This window comes from Lathamus discolor, chromosome 4 (assembly GCF_037157495.1).
Source record: "Lathamus discolor isolate bLatDis1 chromosome 4, bLatDis1.hap1, whole genome shotgun sequence".
Taxonomy (NCBI): Eukaryota; Metazoa; Chordata; class Aves; order Psittaciformes; family Psittacidae; genus Lathamus; species Lathamus discolor.
In genome coordinates this window covers 120,469,776-120,491,873 of record NC_088887.1, presented here as the reverse complement: position 1 = coordinate 120,491,873, position 22,098 = coordinate 120,469,776, and the positions used below count along the sequence as shown (strand labels likewise).

The 22,098-nt window shown below is 46.5% G+C and overlaps 1 protein-coding gene and 1 long non-coding RNA gene across 2 annotated transcripts in view; one reads left to right on the top strand and one right to left on the bottom strand.

Annotated features, from left to right (window-relative positions):
• Window positions 1-4,517: 4,517 nt before the first annotated feature.
• On the bottom strand, window positions 4,518-8,716 carry LOC136014067 (uncharacterized). The gene is made up of 2 exons (XR_010612497.1): window positions 4,927-8,716; window positions 4,518-4,746 (listed from the first exon to the last, which is right to left on the bottom strand). It is a non-coding gene; the product is annotated as an uncharacterized LOC136014067 (long non-coding RNA).
• A 207-nt stretch (window positions 8,717-8,923) lies between these two features.
• The window catches only part of RAB30 (RAB30, member RAS oncogene family), a 50,214-nt gene continuing 37,039 nt past the window's right edge, over window positions 8,924-22,098 (top strand). The window contains exon 1 of the mRNA XM_065678807.1: window positions 8,924-9,512. The gene's annotated coding sequence lies outside the window, so the exon portion shown is untranslated. The remainder of the gene's footprint in view (window positions 9,513-22,098) is intronic.

The following is a 22,098-nucleotide window of genomic DNA, read 5'->3' as shown; positions in this document are numbered from 1 at the left end:
CATGGTGCACCTTTCCTCTGGGATTTGTGAATCAGCTGTTCCCAAGAGGCAGATTCACCCATACCAGAGAGTGTATTACTAGGAGGCAGACATATTCCAAACCACGCCATTGGCTGCCACGTTTTGTACCTAAATTGACCTGTAGATAACAGAGAGCTGACTGCAGTGAGAAGCTGGGATACCTGAGATACCATCAAACCCATGTGAATGAGGCTCAATACCACTACAAATGAACAGCAGCAACATTGTCCTGCAGAGCTTCAATGCTTCAGTGTTCACAGGAACTTGTGAGACCCTGCATGTTCCTGCTTCCATGGACATCACATGCCTCTGTGCTCATGACAAGGTTCATCCACAGCCAAATAACCTTCTCAAGGATGAGAGTTTGAGAGACAGACACAATTAGAAACTGTAACTAAACAAGATGCCTCACACCAACTGTATTTGCTGGGGACCAGACTGTCACATTGGAGCTGTTCTCAAGAGAGAACAGCATCTTGATCCCAGGAGCCTGTTGGCAACAAGAAGCTCCTGTTTTTCTGTGATTCCCCTTATTCATTTATATTGTATAAATTGGTAATTATGAATACATATTCACCAATGTACATATGTATGCACACACACTGGTGAATAGATATTCAATTTCTGTATATACATATTCAATATATATTGAAATGTATACGTATGCATACAAAATGCACATAAAAGTACTTACAGATTTCATATACATGTATGCCTATACTTCTAGCTATGTATATATACTTATGTATAAATTATCATTGTATAAACATTTAATTATGTATGATGAGGATTAAGCAAATTCATGTATTTTCATTGGACCTACTAAAATAGACTGTTTTTCCTCTCCCACTTGTATCCAGGAGGTAGCACTGGGAGAGCAGTTACTCCAGTCATAGTCTACCCTGGAGATGAGCTTTCAGGGGCAGAGATCTGCTGAAGGCTGAAAGGACTCCACTGGTACAAGCAGGGAAGATGACTGCCCTTCATCCCTGGGGAACTCCACTACCCACTTGGCTGTGCAACACCCTCCTGGAAGACTGCATCTGCCTCTCTCTCTCTCCTTTGTTTTCCCAGAAAGGGTAACAACAGCAATAATCTAACACTTAGGGGATGCAATTCCTATTTTAGCTGACACTGGCTGGAGAATACAGTGAAACCACTGCACATCAACTCTGAACCAGCTGCCACCGCATCATCCTCACTAGAGGACAACGTTCACCATTTCCAGAACGAAGGCAGTAAACCATGTTTGCCTTGCAAGAGTTCACGGTACAGAAGTGACCTCGCCTCTATCAGGAGCATTGGGAACACGTTGGTATGGGAAACTGAGATTAGGCTTTTCATCTGTCACACGTGAAACACTTCAGTACCCAATTCTTTTTACAGATCTCCTTTGCCATTAAATATAAAAGGGATCTTTGTCTGTGCATGCAGGGGTAATATACAAATTGCTAAATGTAAGGAATCAGTTCCATCAGAGAGATTGTACTTGTCCTAACAGTCAAACCCCCTCAGATTTAGGGGAAAACTGCTCCATGTCTTACTCCAGCTCTCTTATCCCATTGGGATTTGTCTGGACTACATCTAGCAACCGCCAGTGCAGCTTACAGACATCAGGGTTTCTCAGGAGGCTGCTGCCTGGCCAGTCATGAGACCTAAAGCAGAAAAACATGGTTAATAAAAGCATCCATACGTACAAGGAACACCCTGCTGCTCCTCCCCACAAATGAACCACAGCCTTAGACGCACCATTTAATGAGACAGAGGCTTCAGCAACAAGCCCAAGAACCTCTGACTTCCACTGTGCACTTTTCGTGCTGTGATGCAAATGCTCTAAACCAACTCACAAACCTCCTCTGCTTCCACCCCGAGCCACAGGAAAGCACGCACAGGGCAAGGAGTGTGCATGAACACCCTGATGGAGACACTGATAGCTCAACTGTGCCACTCCAGATAGCACTGGCATGAAAGGGAACAGCGTACTGTGGCACAGGTCGCTCCTTAAACCAGCAGCGCCACCACAGTATCTGCATTGTGCAAGTGTATTTTCTCAGAGCTCAGGCAATATACCTCCAGCGAATAATGCCCAAAAAGGCTCTACCAGATACAAACCAGCTCTGATATGCACTGATCCAGAACCTCAGTATTGTGCTCCACTTTCAGCAAGTGATATAGTCACCTTTATGCTGTTATGGCTTTGAAAAAACTCTTCTATATTGCAGGATTATCACAGCTGTTCAGACCTGAAAAGCAAATCATGTGGAAAGCCCTTGATCTTGTGCATGCTGAAGAGCAAGGTTCAGACAAGGTCCTGGGTCACACAGCTCAGTAGGTCAAGTGATTGATCCTAACATTCTAGTTTTAAATCCTTACAAAAGTAGCACAACACATTCTCATAAAATCACGTAACAGCAAACTAAGCGCTGCAAGACACTGAGCTCATGGTGAGGAAGCAAGCTTGTCTAAACCTAGCCTAGGTGGACCAGGGCCAGGACAGAAAGGTTAGCTGCCTTGTAGCACCCCACTAGATTACATCCTTCAGACACTACCTGTAAACAACTAGACAGAACGGAGCAAGTGAAACCACATGAGTGGAAACTTGGCCAGGAACTCGGGATACTTACTGTCATTCCCAATTTTCCAGGAAAAAGGCATTTGCAGAGAAACAGCACAAAACCAAGCAATCTCATGGTGGAAAAGAACAAACTGGTGATAACACAGAGAGGATGAAAGTTTGGATAAACAGCACAGTTCAAGGCAAGGAAGAGGAGCAAACCCTGGCACAGGAGACATGATCCAATGCTGCTCTCCTGAGCTGTGTGCTCTTCCTAGCACTACTGCCCCAAAAGAAAATGGTTTGTGTGCATTAAGGAATGCCAACTGTAATACTGATGTTTAGCTACTCACACTGCCAAAGCCTGTATTTTAAGCTGAATCATATAGGAAGCAATGTGCAATTTTGCAGCACTGCATTCATACACATGGAGAACATGAGAACACCATCATACACCCTCAGGGACTCCAGCATTATCAATTCAGTCACAGGACTTTCTTAGATTACTAATGGTGCATAATCTAGCATTCCAGCTGTGAAATTTTTACCTCTACTTATGGCTGGCTATCACACTCTCCCAATGTTTAACAGACAAACCTTGCAAGAATATGGACAAGGAACAGTATTGGAAGACTGCCTCAACTGAATAAATATGTGAAGGGTAGGTGTCAGGATGATGGAGCTAGGCTTTTTTCAGTGATATCCAGTGATAGGACAAGGGGCAATGGGTGTAAACTGGAACATAGGAAGTTCCACGTTAACATCAGGAAGAACTTCTTTACTGTAAGAGTGACAGAGCACTGGAACAGGCTGCCCAGGGGGGTTGTGGAGTCTCCTACACTGGAGATATTCAAGGCCCGCCTGGACAAGTTCCTGTGTGATGTACTGTAGGTTACCCTGCTCTTGCAGGGGGGTTGGACTAGATGATCTTTTTAGGTCCCTTCCAACCCTTGGGATTCTGTGAATGCTCCCATTGCCTTTCTTACAGCATTCATTTCCCATAGTGTGTGCTTTCCACATTTTCGGTGGGCTTTCAGTTTCAGTAGTTTATGAAACCCTTCAAAACAATTCCCTGCTGCTTCCCCCCTTTTCCTCAAGGAGAAGCAGCTCATACTGTGCTTGAGGATTTGTCAGCTCACAGACTACTTGTCTGACACTGACAAGCACGTTGAACAGTATCAGTTACAACTCAGGCTCACCATTGCACAACCAAACCAGACCTTTCCAAGGTTAGTGCCAAAGGAGCAAGGGGCACACAGAGCATGAACTCACAGCAACACCCCTTCCTGCTTTGCACAGTACCGGGTTTTAGCTACTTCCGTGCTGCAGATGGCAGTGCACACACAATGTACATCTGAACCAGCGCAGCCCGTACGTTTCCTTGTTTCACGTGGAAGCGCTCAGGTGCAACCCCTGCGTGTATTAAAGCTGGAACACAGACAACCCAAGTGTTTATCCTCAGCCCTGAAGCCCATTGGACTCATTTGCGCACCTGTGTCTCGCAGCCCATGGCTGCGGCAGGCTCATCTTCACAGCAGTGCTGCCACCAGGCAGATGGCTTTGCTTGGTCTGCCCAACCCCTGCAGAGCTGTTGTTTTTAAAGCAGTAAATACTCGTATTTGACAAAACTGTAAACTGTTCAAGGTGTGTGTATATGCCCTCAAGACAGATGTATCCTGCCTACACCCTACAGTCTTCAGCGTTTATCTTGGGCCACCTCACCTGAAGAGATGCTATCTGTATGTAGCTAAGAAATAGCTGCAGGAACATCCTCAGCTTTTGAGTCTCCTCTGGTCAAAGGTTTCCCCCACTGCTCATGTGCCCTCACAACCAGAGGCTCTTCAACTACCTGCCCTTTTCCAAGGCTCACCAGTGCTCTGACTAGCCCTGTTCCAACTACCTTCTCTAGTATCTACAGTAAAAGTGATTTCCTGTTTCAGTGTGAGATAAGCTTTCATTTAAACTCTAGGCAGTTAAAAGTTGTGGAAGAAATGGAGCTCTTCTACTAGAGTTCTTCTGGATACCAGTTCTTATGAACCAGGGACTAGCAGCAGCCTGCACACCCTTTCCTGTTGCGCTACTGCTATCAAACAGCTCCCATGTTTCACTTTAAGAACATGTCCATGCTATCTGAAGAGGTTCTTGACTGCTCTTGGAGCACTCTTCTTGTGCTGAAAGAGAAAAAAAGGTGAACACTTTATGGTCAGCCACTAGAATTACTTTCAGAGAAGCTTTACAATCCAGTTTGGCTATGCAGGACTACAAGGTTCTTCCAGAAACTGGTTTAACAGCTGCCGCCCCACAACTTCATTAAGAACACTTGAAAGGGCACTGAAGTCCTCCACTCTTACCTGTGTTTTTCCAAGTGCTCCCTGTTCAAGAACAAGACAGACAACACAAGTGTTTATCATTAAGATACCTGGAAGCAGTAACACAAGTACTCACCTGTTCCACCCAGCTGAATTCTCACCTTTCACCTTGAAGCTCTGCCAACTCTTTGGGAGACAACTGCAAACAAAAACCCTTCCTAACAGTTTCTTCAGCCTCCAGACTCTGAGCAGTGCCTGTAACATGCAGGAGTTTACAGCATGCCCCCATAGGCTTTGGAGTAAGCAGTTGGTGAGTGACTTCGCTCTCCTCCCTACTCCAAGGGGACTGTGGACAACTACAATTTACAACTAAGAGGATTAAGAACATGGGATTTTAAAACAAAACTTAAGTGCCAAAACTAGTATAGATCGTATCAATCACCCTTTGAAACCATATTCCACTCGTGTGGGTGCACCTGAATATCTTTTTATCCAGCTAATCTGCATACATCAGGCCTGACAACTGATGTGCAAGAACTGAGCCAACCCCAACATCCCTCCAGTTCCCAGCTCTGCACTCACACGGACATTGAGACCCTGACAGCAGAACATCACACACCTTAAAAGCTGCGTTATCACATCTTTGTCCACTCACAATCTCATGTGTGCTTCTCATGCAGACTGTGTGGTTTTGGTGTATTATCCCCAGAAGGTTGAATTTATTCAAATCCTTGAAGTTTTCATGAAGAGCAAGACCTTGTGTGAATGAAAGCTGAGACACGAAGCCAGGTTTTTAATATATGAACTTAAAGAGTAAGCAATTTCTCGTCCCATCAAAGGCATCACACATTCCTACTTAGCCTGATCTGCATCTTCCAAACCTCAACCATTCTGTGATTCCCTCCAGCAGGATCTTCCAAACACTTATCCAGCAGGATCTTCCAAACACTCATCCTGGTCTCCAAGACCCTGGGTGGTTCCTTACCTGAGTCCACTGTGACTAAAATAACTGCAGCAGCAAAGACAACCCATGCTTTCTGCAGTGTAGGATGCCAGAATAAGTTTTTGTTAACAGTACTAAACCAGAGCATACCGATGTACTTAAGAAATGCCAAAGACTTCCGATTCTATTGTCACCTTCCGTCTTAAGAAATGCTGAAACAATGCTTGTTTCTGCAAGACACTGCAAGCTTCTTGTGGGTCTTGCAAGTAAAGCCTGTTGGGGCAGAGCAGACTCAAGACATTAGCACTTCAGTTGAATAAAGCATCCAAGTTTGAGACATGTAATACAGGTTTCATCACTGACATCTCTTGACAAGTTGTGATCACTAAGATATACTGGCAAGTATCAGATACCCCAAACTGAAAAAAGTGAGCATGCACACAAACCTATTTTGTCTCCTGCAACAAGCATTACTTTGGGTCTTTTCTGAAGTTTATTTCTTTTTTCTGCATTTCAACATGCTATAGCAACTCTTAGCTGAGACATCCTCAAAGAAACATGGTATAAACAATGAAACATCTGGAAAGCAGAATGCATCCTTGTCTCCTCCCCTGAGCAGCAGCACTTACACAGTGGGGAAGAAGAGAGAGGAATCAACAGAGGTGAAACCAATTGTTTCTCAACCAGTTTAAATAACAAAGCAAACTGTCATTAGGCCAGCAGGCAGATTTCACTCCTTTTCTGCCAGTTATAGAAGAGACAACCAAGCTTCCCCCCAGTTAGTCCACTGCAACACTTACCATCATTACGTCATATAAGCTGCGTGATACAAGCATAGGCTTAATGTCCACAGTGGGCACATGTAACCTAAGAGTGTCTGCACAGAGAAGCAGCGGAGTAGAAAAGAAACAGAAGAAGCTGTGCTTGTAATTCAGAACTCTTTCAGGTGTATGCAACCGTTACTGAAAGTTATAGCAGTGTGGACTGAAACAGAAGAATGGCGCACACTGCTGTAACACCAACACATCTTGAAAAGCTGCAAGATTCAGGTGAAGTAACTGCATCACAGAATACCTCACAACATCATTCCTCCACCATTCAAGTGCATCCTGGGGCATACAAGACTACTGCATCTCTGCAGTTACTGTGAGGCAATATCCTGAGCAAATGCACTGTACTTACCTCCAGGAGGAGCCAAAGTATGAAATAAAAATCTTGGAATCCCATTTTTCCTGACCTATACCACTATAAGACTTTAGCCAAGACTTCCAGCAAGCCTGTAAAACTCATCACATCTCCTTTCAGTGGAGTATCTTCTTGAATTAATAAAGTACTTTATTGCACAGGAATCAGCTGTAACTAGAAAGGGTTATTTCACAAAACATGCAATACTTTGAGTGTCCTCCCTTACAAAGGTGTTACCTTCCACATGTTATTTCAAGGAACTCCAGTCCCCTTAAGCCTAACAGAGATTAGTTAAATCTCTCACTTGGTGAGCAGATCATCCCCCCTTCCCTGACAGAAACCAGGACAGGAATGGTGTTCAGCACAAGGAGTCTACAACCCGCTGCTCAAAACCTAGCCTATCTTCTAGATGCCAGCCAGAGGGTATACTGAAACTCAAGAGAGCATCTAGTCAGCTGGCTAAGCCATACCTATACTAGACAACAAGCATACATAAAAAAATCTCGGAAGCAAGTTAGCTTGGCTGCTCCCATACCATGCTGACAGGTCTTACAATATCGCATCCATTCTCTCAGCTTTTTCAAGGTTGTTTTATTGGAATCCCAGACTCGTTTGTGTTGGAAGGGACCATAAAGCTCATCCAGTTCCAACCCCCTGCTACAGGCAGGGACACCTTCCACTAGAGCAGGTTGCTCCAAGCCCCTGTGTCCAACCTGGCCTTGAACACTGCCAGGGATGGGGCAGCCACAGCTTCTCTGGGCACCCTGTTCCAGCGCCTCAGCACCCTCACAGGGAAGAACTTCTTGCATCTAATGCTAAACACACCCTCTTTCGGACGCACTGAGGACAGCTGCCTTTAAGAGGGAGCAAAGCTCCTCCTGCTGGTCACATTAAGCCGCGTTTCTCTGACACCCAAACACTATCGATACAGCTCTCAAACATCAGCCACAACCCTTAAAAGAGCCCCAAACCAGCAAGCACACAGGCTGTCACCTGCTGTGCGATAAGGGCACGTCCCAGCCCGCTCCCTGCCGAGGGCCTCCCCACCAAGGCCAGACCAAGGCTTCAGCACCGCTCTGTAAACCACAGGCTAAGCCCGAACACTTCGGTAGCTACAGCCCCTGTCCCCGCAAGGCGCAAGGGACACAACCCCGCCAGCCACCGGAGCCGCCCCGGCTCCCTGCACCGCACGCAGCAGGCTCCCCCCCACAGCTAGCACCGCCCCAGCCCCGCTCCGCAGCCGCCTGCCCTCACAGCCGTGCCCAGCAGCCACCCACCGCTCCCCCCTCAGACCCACCTCAGCGGGCGCCGCTCCCACGCTGCCGAGGCCTACCCGCTGCAGGGCCCCGCTGCCACGGGCTCCCCTCCGGCCGCAAAAGGGGGGAGCTCCCAAACGAACTCCTGCGTTTGCCTCACTCCTCACATGGAGCTGCATTACCCTACCCAGAGCCAGCGGGCACCGAGAGACAACCGCCCGCTACGCCATGTCCTCCAGGGCCCTGCACGACACAACCCGCCGCGCCCGCTGGGCCACTCCGCAGCCTCCCCCTTCTCTTTTACCCGCTACACACAAGCTTTCTCCATTCCTGAGCCCAAACCTGGTTCCCATCCTCCCCCTTTGCCGACATTTTAACCCGGCGGCCCGGCCGCTTCTCCCGAGCTAAAACTGTCCCACGCCATCAACATGGCGGCCGCACCACCTCCCTCCTCAGCTCCTCTCCCTCCCGACCGCAGCCGCGCAGCGCGGAGCCTGCCGGGAAATGTAGTCCTCACCCATCGAGTTGACCTCCGGAAGCTCCCCTCACGAAACTACAACCCCCGGAATCCCCCGCGGCCGGCAGGGGCCAGCCAATGGGGAGGCGGCGGCGCTGCCGCTCGCCCCGCCCCGGCGGGCGAGAGGGGTGATGTCATTGCCCAGCGGGCGGCCGCGGGGGCGCCGCCGTCGTTCATTGTGCTCCGCCGGTGCCGCCTCCCGCTGCTGCGGCCGGACACGGCCGGGGGGGCCCAGCTCCTGCTCCGGCCCCCAGCGCCAGGGCCGCCCTGCTTCTGCTGCAGCCCGGGGTGCTGCCCTGCACCCATCCCCGGAGAGCGCTGCCTTGCACCGAGCCCCGCTGCACCCGTCCCGGGGGGGCTGTCCTAGCCCGAGGGTGGCTCAGCACCCGTCCCGGGGTGCCGCACGGGGAGGTGGGCTCAGCACCTATCGCCGAGCTGGGCTGCCTTGTGCCCAGCGCCGCTGTACCCATCCTGAGGGCTGCCCTGCGCCGGGCGGGCGGCCAGCACCCATCCCGGGGGAGCGGGCTGCCTTGCGCCCACCCTGGGGGGCTGCACAGCAGCGGGGTTGTTCCAACGCCTCCCCCGGAGCGTGAGGGCTGCGTCTCACCCGGCCCCGCTATCCCCATCGTGGCGCCCGCGGCTGGCAGCTTCTCCCGTCGCTGGTGACCGGTTCCTGGCTCCCGCCTCGTTTTATGGTCGTGGAGAGGGAGGAAAAATCCCAAACCAGGTGAGTTCTGCGCTCCTTTTCTGCAATGTGTGTGTGTTTTTCCTTCTCCTTTTACCCCCCACCATCTCCCGATGCGCTTCCCTGCGCTGTGCGGGGATAAGCGGTGCCGAGCGGGGCTGCGCTGCCTTTCCCTGCCATTGCTGGAAAAGGAAGGGAAAATAACGCGCAAAACCTCTAAATCGGAAAAATACCGCGGGGACGAGCACCCCTCCCCGCCCGCTGGGCAGGCGCGGTACCTCCGCGGCCGCGCTGCGCGTCCCGCAGCTCCGGGCATCCCGAAATACCGCTGACACCGTGTGGGAGACGCATACGCTGTCCCGTTTGTCTTCTGCGCTATATAGTGGCGGAAGATACGGTAGGGTTTTAATTGGTGTCTGTAAATTGGTGCTGAGCGCCTGCGAGACCCGGGGCTCCTGGGGAATGCAAAATTAAGACAGTGTGAAAGAGTTGAATAAGCCAAGTCTGTTGCAGGATGGGGTTGGGAGTGCTGGGGCGCTGTGTCGTCCGGGTTCTGTGTTTTGGCACCCACGTTCCTCCCCTCTTTCAGGGAGATTTGGATCGAACTGGCTCAGTTCTGGCTGTGTGCACTTAGTCCAGGCTTCTTTTCCAAGTCATATCATGAGTATCTGTCTTCAAAAGCATTGCTTGGATGGCTTGGTGGTTTATTTCAGCTTCCAAACTATCACTCTGGTCTTTTCCCCTTGTATCTTGAATACAAGAAGTGTGTATGTTTTAAACTTCCTGAAAACTTTGTGCTCCAGCAGAGCTTCATTTTAGCGTGGCTTTTTTGTCTCCCTGTTCCTTGCTGTTTGCGAGCTGCAGTTCAGAGTTTGACTTGAACAGTGCGATGATATTAGTGCAGTATAACTAGTGATACATAACATCAGGTTTTATCCCCTTCTGCATTATCACTGTGGTCCCCAGCCATCTAATTTTGTGCTGTGTGTGCAGACAGAGGGGTCCTGCCCACCTCAGATCTGTCAGCATCTTTCGGTGCCCTTTAAAGTTAATCTGCTCCAAAGCCTGACTTGGAGGCTGGTGAGAGCAGGAAGAGAGCGTGCAGCTGAGCTGGTTCATCTTATTTCTCCTCCTTTCCTTCTGCTGCATGCTTGCTTCTGCGCCTCTCTTGTGTAACTGGCACTGTGTGTCCTCTGGCAGCCTGTCCCTGGAATCTCAGCGCGGGGACGGGTGACATGAGTGCAGTGGGGACAATGAAACTCCCTGTTCGGTTGCATCAAAACGTTTGTAAACACCAAGGCGGTGGTTGGGGTGTCCGTATGCGCTGCACGGCCTCTTACAGCCTCCCCTCTTCCACTGGGCTAAACATGCTGCATCCACACCTCCTCCTTGCATTTATTTTATCTGGGTTTTTTCCTTCCTTCCTCTTTATTACTGACTCAGAGGGGAAGAACAACAGTGAGTGCAGGAGTTGCCTTTGTTTCACTGGTCTTTTTTTAACGTTTCTATTTCCTGGAATGACATTTTCATCCCTATTTTACAAGGGAGGGAATGGGTAATCTCATGGAGGGTTTCCCATCTCAGCTGTAAAAGAAGTTTTATAGCAGTGATTTTCCTTGCTGTGGAGAGAAGGCACTGGAAATAAAGTGGTAATTTAAAAGTGTAGGCTGGGAACTGTTCCGAGAAATATTGGTATAGAATCTGGGGAGAAAAGCAAGGAATCCATGGCCAGGGGCTTTCTGTTTAAGTACTGCAATTTTGGGGGTATCTTTTTACTTTATTTTATTCTGCTTTGATAGAATCCCAGACTGGTTTGTGTTGGAAGGGATCTTAAAGCTCATCCAGTTCCAACCCCTGCCACAGGCAGGGACATCTTCCACTAGAGCAGGTTGCTCCAAGCTCTGTCCAACCTGGCCTTGAACACTGCCAGGGATGTGGAACATCTCAGAAACACCAGCTGGACACCAGCTTTCTTATATGCTCTTTAGTGGAAAGATGCTTTAATGTCTCCCTGAGATATATCTATCTCTCTCTGTATATATTTACGAATGTGTGTTGGCAGTTCTGCTTGTTTTATTATTTTTTTCCAAACTTACTACATTTTGGATTTAGAAAGATTTGTGATAATACGTACTAGCATTTTCAAGTTATATTTACTACAGTAAGAAGTAGGTTAAAATATAGCTCAGAAATATACCCTATTAATAAGACAAGATTTTGCTTCTCAGCAATCAAAATACAGACATATAAAAATGGACCAAAAGCCAGAAATCAGTCAATAGGCGAGTGATTGCTGTTAAAAAGCACAGATGAGCCAAGGGGCCCTTTCTATTGAGTAATTTGAGTCTGCAAAGACCTAAATGCAATGTATGCATTATTTGTGATTCAAGAAGTCCCCAAGATGCCAATTGCTGGCAGCAGAGAGTATATACCAGGAAGGCAGCAGTAAATATTTCCTTTGGTCTTTTACTGTTTCCCCAATTCCTTACTAATGTCTTACGAGTTTCTGGAAAGGGATTCAGGGCTTGGTGGTCTCATGGTCATACTCTGTACAGTTTTCTTGTATTTTAGTCCTGTTCTTATCAAAGAATCATAGAATAGTTAGGGTTGGAAAGGACCTTAAGATCATTGGGTTTGATGTTGTTGGCTTGCTTTATCAGTGATCCTGCCCCTCTACTCTGCTCTTGTGAGACCTCACTTGGAGCATTGTGTGCAGTTCTGGTGTCCTCAACATAAAAAGGACATGGAGCTGTTGGAACAGGTCCAGAGGAGGCCACGAGGATGATCAGGGGACTGGAGCACCTCCTGTATGAAGACAGGCTGAGGAGGTTGGGGCTGTTCAGCCTGGAGAAGAGAAGGCTGCATGGGGACCTCATAGCAGCCTTCCAGTCTCTGAAGGGGGCCTATAGGGATGCTGTGGAGGGACTCTTCCTCAGGGACTGTAGTGACAGAACAAGGGGTAATGGGTTAAAACTTAAACAGGGGAAGTTTAGATTGGATCTAAGGAGGAAATTCTTTCCTGTTAGGGTGGTGAGGCACTGGAATGGTTTGCCCAGGGAGGTTGTGAGTGCTCCATCCCTGGCAGTGTTCAAGGCCAGGTTGGACAAAGCCTTGTGTGGGATGGTTTAGTGTGAGGTGTCCCTGCCCATGGCAGGGGGTTGTAACTGGATGATCTTAAGGTCCTTTCCAACCCTAACTATTCTATGATTCTATGTGCCATATGCTGTATTAAATTGCCCATTCCAGATCTGTTGCAAAAAGAAGTTCAAACTGCTCTGGGATGCTTGAGTGTCTCCCAGTCTCATTTATGGAGGGAGCCAAAGACTGGTGAGATGAAGGGAGCTGGGAAGAGACAGAGCTGGAACAGACTTGCTGCCTCTTGAGCTTCATCATCCTCTGTGCTTCAGAGCGGAGCTGTGAGAGGACAGTGATTTCTGTAGCCCGGGGCTGGGGTCTGGCAAGGCAACTGAAGTGAGAGATGGATGGATGGATGGATGGGGTGTGAAGAAGGCTCTTTAGGGAGCAACTGAGCAGTTGCTTCCCAAACAGGCATGGGAAGGGAAGGTGAGAATTGGGGAGCTCGAGAAAGGTGTCTGTGAGCAAATTGAACCTCCGTTTGTCACCTTCATGTGAAAGAGCTTCCCTCTGTTAGCACATCTATGCTATGTGCTCCCTGGCTTCCCAGGCCCAGTCGCTTGTAGCCTGAGCTGGGGTATTGTGGCTCTATTGCAAGTGGTAGAGCTGGTTTTAGCTCTGGAGCTGCCCTCATTTGGTCCTTGTTGTGGTACCCAAGCTGGCATCCATCAGTCGGCAAATTGGGGTGCTTGCTTTAAGTTCTGTGGTGTGTCCCAGATAGGTGTATCTGCAGCTGGGTTTTGTTTGGGGTAGGGTATGGGGTTGTTGGCATTTTCTTATTTTCGCATAAAATACAGCCAAGCAAGAACGATAATAGCTGTGGATTTGATAAATTCCTCTTCTAATTTTAGGCATATTGCCCTTTATTTTTAGGGCAGGACCAACACTTTGAGTGCAAGCCTTGCTTGTTGGCAAGTACAGAAAGAGGAGCTGGGAACGTGTGAGGTGCGAGTTTGTGCATATTGCCAAATAACCACCCAGGCAGTGCAGAAGATGGAGAGATTCATTGCAACGGGGTGGCTGGCATAGCAGGGGTGCAGAATGTAGCACAAGGTGGGCATACCTTGCAGGAATGGGGCTGTTCAGATAGGAAAGCTTGTACGAATGCATGCAGAACTTCTGAGTGGGAGATTTATGGGACAATAAAATCATTTTCTATGCTACGGATGGGTTCCCAACATCAAAAACATCAACGTGGTTGGAGAGGGCTTGGGGCAGCGACAGCCCTGCTTTGGCTGGAGGACAAATGAGCTGACCTAAGGCAATGCTTTGATTGACTCTCTAGTTTCCGTAATTTCATTCTGCATTAAGTCCTTCAGCTTCCTGCCCCCCCAGTGGCTCAGTCAATAGCTAACTAAATCCTCATTTTATTTTTAATGGCACTCTTACAGCAGAAGAGAAGTGATCTGTCATGTTTGTCATGTAATCCATGCTGGCCTGTGCGTAAATAATGAATTTAGACTGGGGGGGTGTGGTTGAGTCAAATATTCCTCAGGTGCTAATATGTTGAAATAGTTAGGGCAGAGCAAGGGTGAACTTGTCCCTTAAAATCACTGTCAGTGTTTAAACAGAGCCAAGACCACATTAAAGTCTGTTGCTGCTACAGTAGTTTCATAGCTAATCTGTGCTATTAAACACTGGCCCTGCCTAAGGTACTGGTGAGATTTGTGTTGTGATGTCTAATGGTTTTTGTCTACGCAGGGTGAAATCAAATGAGGGCTTTGTTGCATGGAGCTGGGGATAGATATTTAGGTTGCGAACAGCTTGAGATTGAATTGCTATTTGTCATCTCGCCTCGCCTGGAGTTACTGCTCCTGCTGCACCACACTTCTCTCTGTATGCAGAGGTGCACTCTCCCCTAATAGACTTAAGGCAAAATTTAAACCACCCGTTTAAACTAACCCAGCTATTATTTTCCTGAGATAATTAGGGAATGCTTGTACAAACAGAGGAGAGAACCTTCAGTAAGGTCTTGTTTTGCTTGATGCGGATAGAGCCTCGCGGAAATCTGCTGCTGTGCTTTTAGAGATCACAGGGTACCCTGTTTGTTTTCTTTCCTTTGAGCAGAAATGCCTTCTTTTAGGTACTGCTGAACTAAGTTAACTTGTAACCTCTAAGTATCTGAAAAGTGTTTTCTTTCAGACCTTGAAAAGAGTAATGGGAAAGGGAAGAGAGAAGAGGAAGGGAAGGAAAGGCTGCGCTGGCATGAAAAGAGATGAGCTTGCACATGGGTTCTCAAAAGACTGCACCCTGCTGCGTGAATTTAAAGGGGAAAAAATAAAGGTGTTGGAGTTGCCAAAGTGAGCAGAAGTCAAGCGGTGCTTGTGTAACTCTGTCCTCCTAAAGATGCTCTCCGCAGAGAGAGGGACGTAGTGCAGGGCCCTGGCAGCCTGACCCACTGCTGCAGTGGGCTGCTTCCCTCTGTAATGAAGCTCCCAAAACTCTGCTTTTCTGCTTAAGCATAAAGGCAGTTACTCAAAGGGCAGCATTTGTGCCTTTAAAATGGGAGTGTTTGTGGTACAAATCCAGCCTATTATTTGCAAGAGGCAATTGCCATAGAACAACCATCCCGTAGGCTGGTGCTGAGCCTTGATGCCAGTTTGCTTGGAACAGTGAAGAAAATTAATCCAGCTGTGAGTGAGAATCACATCCTGCAGTAGCAATCAGTTGCATGTGATTTTCCAGAGTGTTTTGGAGCAAGCAAATATAAGCGAATTTTTATTGCTTCAGCAGGAGAGACCACTCCATTACCTGGCTATGGAAGTATCTGAACTCTTTCCAGAGTAAATATATGGTTAGGATAGAGTGGTTTTAGTTGGAAGACACCTACAAGGATCATCTATTCCCACTGAATGACCACTTCAGGGCTGTTCAAAAGGTAAAGCATGTTGTTAAGGGCATTATCCAAATGCCTCTTAAACACTGTCAGGCTTGGGGCATCGACAGCCTGCCTAGGAAGCCTGTTACAGGTGTTTGACCACTGCCTCTGTAAAGAAAAGCTTCCTAATGGCCAGTCTGAACCTCCCCGGTGCACCTTTGGACCATTCCCACATGTCTTGTCACTGGATACCAAGGAGAAGAGATCAGCACATCCTTCTCCTCTTTGGAAAGCTGTAGAGAGCAATGAGGTTGCCTCTCAGCCTCCTTTTCTCCAATCTAGACAACCCCACCATCCTCAGCTGCTCCTCACAGGACATGCCTTCCATCCCTGTCATCGGCTCTGTTGCCCTTCAACAAAGGTGTGTGGGGTGTTTCCCCTGGGGTGTCACTGTCTGGAACAGTACCATGTCAAGGGGGACTGCTGACATGCTCGTTCCCATCTGCTTTCTCCATGCCTGTTTTCCATATGCCTAAGGCTCTCCTTGCTCCAGTGCAGCTATTCCATCTCCTCTTTTTCTCTTCACTTTTCTATCTAGTGATGTTCAGCAGTAACCTTTAAGAGCTTGGATGCTCCCTGATGACAAATGAATCTGGGCAATGCTGTGAATGGGCATAAATGGAGACTCATCTGAAGGAGATGTGATGTTAATAAGGAATAGGTTACTAAAGATGTTGGGTAGGAAGAACAATGTGTGTCTGATTAGTAAATGGGCCCACCTATGCTCTGCCCTGTGATGGATGAAACTTAGGGCTTAGGAACTTGTGAAGCCCTCCTGTCTTTCCATTGGTGACTCTCTTTCTCCAATGCCCATTCATCCATAGATACAAAAGTGGTGGTGGGAGAGCCGGAAAAATCTGTGCTCCAGAGAAATCCCAGATCCATGCTCAGGATGTAGATCAACACCTTGAACCGGGAGGTTTAATGCCAACATTCAGCTTTATGGGCAATCAAAGAACAAGTGAAAGGGATTGCCAGGATTAGAAGAGAGATTTGGGGATTGCTGTGGTGGAGAGAATGCTCTCAGTAATGAAAAGCTGACTTGAAGAATAATAATTAGCGCTTCTGTGATTTAAATTTCATTGCCTGAGCTCAGAGTAATGGAAAAATAGATCAGTCAAGGCTTTTTATCTAACAAGTTTTTAAAGGAAGCCAGCTTCATGTCTAATTAGTGAGAACTTCTCCATGGTGCCATCTCTTATGCTTCCAAGGTCTAACACACGGTGTTTTCATGACAGTTGTGGCTGCAGCATGGGAATATTTACTTCAAATAACATCCTTTAAAAGCATAGGAAGACAAACTTGTATATGGATTTATGTATTGGACGAGCTGAATTCTTGTTAGTGACCTCAAGAAATCCCCTAAGGGATCTCCATGCTGTGTGGTCTTGTTTTTCTGTTGCTTTCTGATGGCAGAAGGGAGTGTTAAATTCCATCTTCTCCAACACTGGAGATTCAAGCTTTAGTATTATGGCCATTGAACTTGATTAACAGAGAAGAGATGACTGCTACTTGACAAAATAATCCTTATTATTTTTGTTCTTGCTTTATAGCTATTAACTCAAAAGCCTGCAGTATAAATGTAGGGTTGAAAAAGCTTTCTGGACTCATTGGTGTCCCTGTTAGTCCTCTGGAGACATCAGGTTATTCCATCCTGAGATGAGTAACCTTTGGAGGTGCAAATCGGGCAGCCTGAAATTGCTTTGGGGATATCAGTTCATTTTTGTGCACTGGGAAAGAGATTGAGAGACATAACATTAGCCTTTTTATTCTGGCATCTCCCCTGAAGTTCATGGTGTCCTGTGGAGAAAAAGTATTAACTCGGATAAATCTGTGCTAATGAGTTGAATTAAAGCCCGAGCAAAGGCTGGAATAATCTATAGCTTTCACAAGAGAGTAAGGGCAGGTTTGGGAATTCCATATGTCTCTGGACTAATAAGGAGCCTGGGATGGCATCAGGTTCTATGTCCTGGTTAACTGGAGATGCAGCTGCAAGTTCACCCTATGTGATGATGGGGTTGGGCTATACTCCCTTTCTTTGTAGTACCTGTTTCTGTGGCTTTCAATCTAAAGGGGTGGTTTTAACACAGTTTGCAGCAAATCCCATGTTTTGTATCTGAACTACACTCAAGTGAAGCAACTACCTGCTCCATTGCAATTACTGTGGCCCTGTGGGCAATGGTTGTCTCCTGTCTGTAGCCAATAGAAGATCAGGACACCCTCTAATTCCTCGATATCTGATAATATACCCCCCCCCCCCAAATATTCGCTGTTAGGAACATTAGGGAGTTATGGGGGGATTCTTGAACAATGTTTGGTCTATATACAGAAAAAAATCATGCGAAGACTGTCTCTGAGCTGCATGTACCAGAAGCTTGAAACAGCAGAAGCAGAGTCGGTGCCTGATTTCTCTATTGCATTTGTCCTTGTTCTGAACAATTTGTTCTTTCTAAAAAGGGAACTGTGCCCATTTTCTTCAAGCCAGCAGTATTCACATTGCTAAAATATGGTAGCAGCGTTTTGCTTGGATAGATGGATGCGTGTGTGTGCGCACATGGAAAACCCCCAAATAAACCCAGGTTTCTGTTAACTCTTTAATTCCAGCAAGCAAATGGGAAGGCTAAAGTCAAGCTTTTCACTCTGGGATAATGGATTTCTGCCTGACCTATTTAGGAGAGAGAGGTGTGAGCATGTGACTCAGCTGGAAACTGCTTTGGGGTGTCTATAGGAATGAGGTCTCCTCTTGTGTTGTGACCTGCTGGTGGCCATTGGCATGCCCTGACCATCTCTTGCAGGGATGTAATGGATGTTCAATGCAGAAACAAACTGTATTTTTTCAGCAGTTGCTAACCCCAGATTCTGAAGTCTCTTTTGCTTCTCACAAAAACTGGAAAACAAACTTAAATATATCCTACTTTTGTTAATGTAGAGTGTTTCCCTCTATGAGGAAATCATTCTTCCCTTTTAAGTATCAGTTCTATTGTCAGTTCTGCAGGAAAACTGTGTCTTGATGCAGACGCACTTAGCTGTGCAAGCTGACCACAAGCTGTGGTCCCTCTATGTCACCAGGAAGCATTGACTAAAATGTCTTCAAATGCATGAGTCAAGTTGGACATCCTTTTGACGGAGAGGATTGAGATTCCCCTTGTCCGGTGCCGTTATACATGGCTATTATGGCCCATTCCTGAACTTTCTACTGCAGGTGCAAATGTAGTACAGGGAATTTTTAAAGCTTCTTCTCAGGCTGCTGCATGGCTGGAGATACTTGTGCTTCCATCATTAGTAACTTCACCTTACTCATTGTAAACCTTCAGTCTTTTGTCAATGGCCATCCCATTTATATCAGCGTTGTCTCTAATCTATTGTGCTTTTGGATTTGGAATCTGTTTGGTTAAGACCAATCTTAGTTAATCTCTTTTGCTAGGTTATTTTCTTTAGGACAGTGTCTCCGGGCTGATTCACTTTGTAGCCTTGCAGGTTGTTACCTGGTATTTAATGACAAAAAGTTTATCTAAACCCAGTCCCCCCTAGTTAGAAATCAAGAACTGAATAAATCTGAAGTAAATAGACTATTGACTTGCTCAGTGAAGTAACAGAGGAAAACATCCATTGAGGCTGATGCTGTTGGAGTAAAGGAGGCCGATTGTGAAGTAAATATTAACTCAAGTGTCTCATTAAGTTCTGCAGTTCTACAAAAGCTGTTGCCACAGGGAGGAAGAACCTGGGGTGAATTACTGCTTGTTTACTGCATCTGTCAGTCAGCGCGGTGGTGAGCGCGTTGCATCAGTTCATAGAGTGGCCGTTAGTAACCAGGCCATCCTGCTTAAATGTCAAAATCCTTGCTGGAAAATGTGTGAAACTGCATAAACGTTCTTTCCATCTTGTTAACACGTCTTTCACAGTGTTCCTCATTTTGCTTGATGACATCAATTCTCGGAGATACAGAGAAAGGCTTTAAAAATATCTCCTGGGCAATGTTGGGCGATGCTTAGTTAATGAATATAGTTATTCTGGAGGGTTGGTCCATTCCTGGCTCTTCCTCTAAAGCGGTTTTTGAGTCTTTAATTTCTCTTTCTTACTGTATTTTATGCATAGATTTGATTTTATTATCCATAACAAGGCTTTGGGATAGGGTTTTTATCTGTTCGTTCAACTTCATACAGTGAGAATCTGCAGTTCCCTGCATTCTGTAAGTGTTGCTGTAATGTAGGTAACCAGTGCTGTAACCTGGGGGGTGAATAGCCACCAGTGACTTTGGGGAATGCCAGCCTTCTTAATTTCACTGCAAATCAATCTATAGAATTTGAAGCTTTGTCTAGAAAGAAGTAGTTTGTACTCTGAAGGCGAGACAATGGAATTCTGCGTCTGTTTTGTGTTTATGGGCAAGTCACTTCTAAACTTCTTTCTTCTGGTTGCCTCCGTCTGTAAAATGGAGATAACCTCAGAGGGTTGCCTTGAATATTCATCAGTGATTTATTGTATGCTGCTGAAGAAATGTGTTACAGGCAATGTTAATGACGTTTATTGCTCAGCCCGTTGATTGGGATTTCAAACATCTGCAGTCTCCACACTGAGCTCTAGTAAATTCTTAACTGGACTTGGCGTGTAGATGACAATAATAATTCCAGTTTACGTGGGGCTTTTCCTTTGGAAGAGCTCCAGAGAGTTTTATAAACGGTAATGAAAACCATAGTGTAAATATTGCCTTAGCAGCCACCAGCTATCGGTGGGGTGCTGCAGGATGGATATTGCAATGCAGCTGGCAGCCTTATGTGAGAGGATAGAAGCAGTACTGCAAGCAGTGGAGGTGACACAGGCAGGGAAACAAAGTGACACTGCTGGAATTGTGATTTTTAGCTTTGATGTGATCAGCGATTCCGGGAGATCAATGGCTCTCGTGTGAAACACAGCATTTTTGTTGCAGTGCTTTGATATTGGTCCAATTCCAGTTGAGCAGAAAGAGCCCTGCTAGCTCCCAGGGGTTGGTTTCTTGCAGAGCGTGTGCATTTCTGGATGTCTTCATTCAAATACCATAGTACCACAATGTGATTTCAGTGGTTTCTCAGGGTGGTGCAGCTGTCTAATGTCCTCTTATGTAGGCAGAAGGCACAGTTGCTTGCTCTGTACATCCAAAAGACTGGAAAGTGTATCCTGTGTAACTTACTCTTAAACTGGAAGTCCCATTAACCCTGAATCCTTTCAGAAAGTGTAAATTGGCTAAGAATCGGTTGTGTTTGTTCACGGAATGTTGGAGCCTTGGCTTCAACCCTGAATTGTGGGCACCGAAGGTGGGTTGCCTGCAGTTGAATGTTGTTATTGTAGATCCCAGGCACTGTCAATGGAGAGAGATGGCAGATTCAGAAGTGTTCAGAGATGCTCATCTCACAGTGTGGTAGGGAGGCCAGACCTTGTGTAAGACTAATTTGGGCGTATTGGTTAGCTCCTCAAAGGTAGGTAAGACAAAACAGTGCCACCATGTACAGCATAATCTGCCAGACCAGTTAATGTTCGAGTAGACCAGACACAGGGCTCAGAGTTGTTAGATCACTTAAGAGATTCATCTTTTGTGTCCCATGCAGGAGGAACATGTCTTTTGGAGAGGTTTTGAGCACTTTCAACTGTGATGTCTGAGTGCTGAAGCCTCAAGGTCTCAGAACCAATATTGTCTTTGTAGTCTTCTTCTTTGTAATCTTTCCTTCAGTTACTTTTGAACCTGTTGGCCAGGCTAGATGGTTGCAAAAGCTTGTTTTCCTTTGAAAATAAGGTTAAAGTTGAACCCTAAAGTATGTATAACACTTCAAGGGGAGAGAAGCTTGTTGAATCCAGATGCTTGTTCGGCACTGCTCATCCAAAGCTTGCCTGATGTAGAGAAGAGGTTGCATTCTATCATCTTTAGGCTTGGTCTAGGCAACCCAGTATTGCTGCTTGGAGCACCCTGGCTAATGGAGACCTCAGCAGTCAATAGAGCACAGTTTGAGGCTTGGCTTCCTGCCTGGCTCTATGCGTACACCAACCTTTACGATAAAAACAAATCACAAAGTATAGTTATAGACTGGTGGATGAATTTATAGTTTTGGTATGTTACCTTGCTGGACCATTTTAAAACCTCTGTGTCCAGGATTCTGGTCTTTCCAGATACTTAAAACCCCATCAATCCTACATTTTGTTAGGCCTTACCTTTCATTAAATATATATTGACAACAGTCAATGACTGCATTAATGTTTAATCCGGTATGTTTTTCAGTTTAGGATCCCATTCATCTATATTGCTGTAATGGATTCCTCCCGGACATAGTGTGGTAATTAGAGGCCAGACTGATTTGCAAGCATTACTGTGACATGTGTAGCCAACCTGCCTTGTTTTAATTCTTCTGTTACCTTTCCTTAGGACTTTAATTGTGCACAATCTCCAGCAGGACTGCGAAGGAGGAGTGTGAACTTCTCATTTGCATGTTAATGGCACTTTGTCTGGGAAGGTGTTATAGGGATTCAAGCAGTGCTATGCAGGAAAAGATAACATGCCCAGTATGCAAACAACTTTGGGTAATGGTTCAGATCTTGCTAATAATAAGGGTCTTTTCTATTTCTGATACAGTAAATGCACCTTTCAAATGG